This window comes from Sarcophilus harrisii, chromosome 5, assembly GCF_902635505.1.
Source record: "Sarcophilus harrisii chromosome 5, mSarHar1.11, whole genome shotgun sequence".
Taxonomy (NCBI): Eukaryota; Metazoa; Chordata; class Mammalia; order Dasyuromorphia; family Dasyuridae; genus Sarcophilus; species Sarcophilus harrisii.
Window position 1 is genome coordinate 124,158,351 of NC_045430.1, and position 4,343 is coordinate 124,162,693.

At 41.0% G+C, this 4,343-nt stretch overlaps 1 long non-coding RNA gene and 1 other non-coding gene across 2 annotated transcripts; both read right to left on the minus strand.

The window, feature by feature from the left end:
* Positions 1 to 208: 208 nt before the first annotated feature.
* Positions 209 to 1,281, minus strand: LOC116419669. The gene is made up of 3 exons (XR_004229943.1): positions 924 to 1,281; positions 640 to 818; positions 209 to 331 (listed from the first exon to the last, which is right to left on the minus strand). It is a non-coding gene; the product is annotated as an uncharacterized LOC116419669 (long non-coding RNA).
* Positions 493 to 597, minus strand: LOC111721101. The gene has a single exon (XR_002770465.1). It is a non-coding gene; the product is annotated as a U6 spliceosomal RNA (small nuclear RNA).
* Positions 1,282 to 4,343: the final 3,062 nt, after the last annotated feature.

Below are 4,343 nucleotides of genomic sequence, written 5' to 3' on the forward strand. Positions count from 1 at the left end.
GGGACATTAAGAGGTTAAGTGATCATGAAGGTTATTTTAGTCCCAAATGGGAGCCAGCTCTCTACTCACTACATAAATACCATCAAACTCAAATTAAAACAGGGCCATTAAACCATACTTACAAGTCCGGGGGGCTACATAGTGACTTAGAAAACCACATAGCAACATCATTTATTTTTTAAAAAATTTTATTTTTTTATCACCTGTTTCCCAATTTCATTTTAATCTGGCTCAAGCAGCACACAGAAGAGAGGTGGATCCCAGTTTGACATTTCTGCTGAACAACATTGTCCCAGGGATCAAAGATGTAAGGATCAAAAATGAAATTATCCTAATGAAAGAAACAGGATTCAGAACCACACTTTGAATTGTGCCAAGAAAGGCCCATCCCAATCTTCCTTCCTGGGACTGGAAATGTGAATAAAGTGAGTTGGGCCATTCCACTCCCCAGCTAAAGGATAATCTCCCCAGATGATCTTAGATGACTTTTTTAAAAATATGGACTGCTTCATGAATTTGCGTATCATCCCTGTGTAGGGGCCATGCAAATCTCTGTGATCATTCCAATTTTAGTATATGTGCTCCTGTAGCAAGCGCTTGGATGACATTTTGATTGCTCCTTTTCTGTTTCCTACCCACCTGAGAGCCTCCATGATACTCCAAGTCCTTTAATCATCCTAGCACTTGTGGGCCTCTCCCTCCAGCGTGGCTGTGGGGTCCCTGCCCCTGGGTGGTCCCTGAAGCAAAGGCCTTCATCTCTCTCTGCTTACTCCCCGTGGGGCCTTCGTGGCAGGATCATCTCAGCTTCAGACTAGAAACTGAAGGAGACAGCACTGGGGTCAAGAGCAAAGACTCCTTCTTTCCTCCCCTCATTGTAAAGGTTGAAAGGCCCTTTCTTCCCCTGGAGCCCTCCCAGGCCAGACCTCGGCTTCCTTCTCTCCGTTCTCCTTGCTTTCCCTCAACCCCTCGTGAATCCCCTTTCTCCTTCCATCATGGGCTAAGTTTCTCTATGTCTGGCAAGGATTAGAAGGCTATGGGGAAAGTGCCTCAGAGTTTATCAGAGTTCATCAGGTCTGTCTAACAGCAGGCGCCAGCTACTCTCTCACATCTCTGCTACTTGAATTTCAACTCATTTTCTCTCCTTAACACCTCCCCCCACCCCTTCCCACACACACCTACCCTCATCCACCTCAGTCATAATGGGCTCCATTCTTTTAGCCAAGCTCAGCAGCTTGTGATCATGTGGGGACAGCCATCCTCCCTGCTATAACCTGTAGGATTCTTTTCTTTTTTTTAACCTACCTAGTCAGCTACAGTCCTAACATAGCATGGACTAGAAAAGGAGATGACCCTATGAGGAGTTAAATAGCCTAGGAGTTTAGCATCTCACACAATGGGTAGGCATAGGTATTGCATGTCTATGGTTCTACCCCATCTCAGCAAAGAAAAAGAAACAGTTCTTAATGCTCTCTCTCTCTTTCCCTCTCTCTCTCTCTCTCTCTCTCTCTCTCGCTCTCGCTCTCGCTCTCGCTCTCTTTCTCTCTGTGTGTTTCTCTCTGTCTCTCTGTCTGTCTCTGTCTCTGTCTGTCTCTCTGTTTCTTTCTCTCTGTCTGTCTGTCTCTCTCTCTCTCTCTGTTTCTCTCTCTGCCTCTCTCTCTCTCTCTGTCTCTCCCTCACTGTCTCTCACTGTCTCTGATCTGTCTTTCTGTCTCAGTCTCTGTCTCTCTGTGTCTATCTCTCTGTGTCTCTGTCTCTCTCTGTTTTTCTCTCCTTCTCTCTCTCTCTGTTTCTCTCTCTGTCTCTCCCTCACTGTCTCTCACTGTCTCTGTCTCTGATCTGTCTCTCAGTCTCTCTCTCTCTCTCTCTCTCTCTCTCTCTCTCTCTCTCTCTCTCTCTCTTATTTCACAAGATAGTCTTGGAATCTGTTAAAAAACAGGAGACCAAATCTACTCTCTCTTCCTTAAGTACCACCTTATTTATAAAGAAAGCTTTTCTCCCAATTGCTGATGAATTTCTCTCTGAAATAATCTTATACTATTTATGTGTATTTATTCTCTCTATGGTAGTTCAGTAAATAGAACATTTATGGAATAGCATTTATTTTCTATGTCAGCATTAGGCCTGGAGAAACAATGACTCATCTTTCCAAGTTCAAATCTGCCCTCAGACTGACTTACTAGCTTTGTAATTGTAGGCAAGTCACTTACCACTATATAAATGTGAGGTTTTTTAAAAATTATTTTTGTTTTATTATATTTCTGTTATTTATTGATTATAATTTATTTATTTATTTATTATTACTGAGAAGCTGGCTCCAAACACTGTGACTTTGGGCATATTTTTCAACCTGTTAACCAACATTATTTGCTTAACTGAGAAATTTCCTTTAGCTAAATTAAGTTGCTAGTTATGGGTCTATTCTGAGATTGGTTCTTAGGGAAAAATGGAATAGGTTTTACATATAGTCATTTCATATGTTATCATCCCCTTCCATACACATACAGACAATGTACAATATGTTTGTTGTTGAGTCATTTCCATTCTGTACAACTCTTTGTGATCCCATTTGGGGTTTCCTTGGCAAAGATACTGGAGTGGTTTGCCATTTCCTTCTCCAACTTATTTTACAAATGAGGAAACTGAGGCACATGGACTTAAGTGACTTGTTTAGGGTTACATGGCTAGTAAGTGCCTGAGGCCCTTTTTGAACTCAGGAGAAAGAGTCTTCCTGGTTCCAGATCCAGCACTCTATGCACTGTGCCACCTAACTGTCCTACATACAACACTAGAACATAGTAACAAAGGAACTAGACGTTCCCACATTAGATATATTTGAAGATAGAAAAGATAACTTCCGTCAAGAATGAGCGCAGTGGTTCTCCAAGTATGGTCTAGAGAATCCTGGGGATCTCTGAAACCCTTTTAGAGGGTCTGCAAATTCAAAAATAGTTTTTATTTCCAATAGGTAAATGTCTATAAATATAACCCAGATAAACAAAAATGCTTTGGAGAGATACTCAATAATTTTTAATAGGATAAAGATACTGAAAACAAAAGTTTGAGAACCATTAAAGGGGAAGGATTGCCTGGAAGCAAGGGAAATACTCTCCATGAGCAAAGGAAGGTAGTAAGTTATTATGAAAGAGAACAGCCTTTGACCTCGGAGGACTCCAGTTTACATCCTCCCTTGGACACTTATTGCCTGTGTGACACTGGACAAGTCACAGCCTCTCTGAATCTCAGGAAAAGACCACTGAGGTCTATCTGGCTTAAGATGGATTATCCAATGTTTCAGAGACATCCTATCACACTCTGAGGTTTTGTTCTCCCCTGGTTAGTAAAATCTTTCACACTCATTTTCTCCATTCTCCAAATTCTACAGTCAAGCTTGACAGCAACAGCTGGTCAGCCTTCCTGCCTCAAAGTTCAGTGGAGATTCAACTCTCAAAATGATCTTCCTTAAAGTGCAGGTTTGACTGTGCACCTGACTAGATCATAAACTCTATTGATTTCCTATTACCTCGAGGATTCAGTATAAAATCTCTTGGCTTTTAAAATTTTTCATAACCTCAGTTCTTTGCCATCTGCTTTTGCTTTATTCCTTACAATGCAGCATCATTGACTTCCTTACTGTTCTGACCACGAGACACTCATCCCCCAACTCCATGCATTTTTTAAAGCTTTCCTCCATGTCTAGAATTCTCTCCCTACTTGCTCCTGCCTCCTAGTTTTCGTCAAATTTTTGCTAAAATCCTACTTTCTTCAGGAAGCCTTTCTACTAATCCCCCTTATGCTAGTGTCTTCCCTCTGTGATTTTCTCCAGCTTAAGTGGCACATATCTTGTTTGTGTACAGCTGTTGGCAAGTTGTCTCCCCAATTTACTGTGAGTTCCTAGAGAATGGGGCCTGGGTTTGCATTTCTTTGTATCTCCCACACTTCCACACATGAGGCACTTAATCAATGTTTAACTGACCTCAGTCTTACAGTATAATCACTAGATAAAAAAGCATTTATTAAATGCCTACTATAAACTAGCTCCTAAGCTTAATGCTAGTGATACATAGAAAAAAAAAATGAAATGGTCTTTTCCCTTAAGAAGTTTACATTCAAACATGTAAGTGTTTATATTTTAAATAAAAAGCCATTTCATAAGACCAAGCACTAGAAACTGGGGGGATCAAAAGAGGTCTCCAAGGGGTTAGGTTTTTGAGATGAGTTCTGATTTTTTAAAAAAATAGCAGTTCCAAGTGTCAGTTAGCATCCACCTCTCACATTGTACTTTCTACCCCAAAGATCTGTATTTAGGTGTGATATTCATTGTACAATCTTCCCAGACCTCCAGA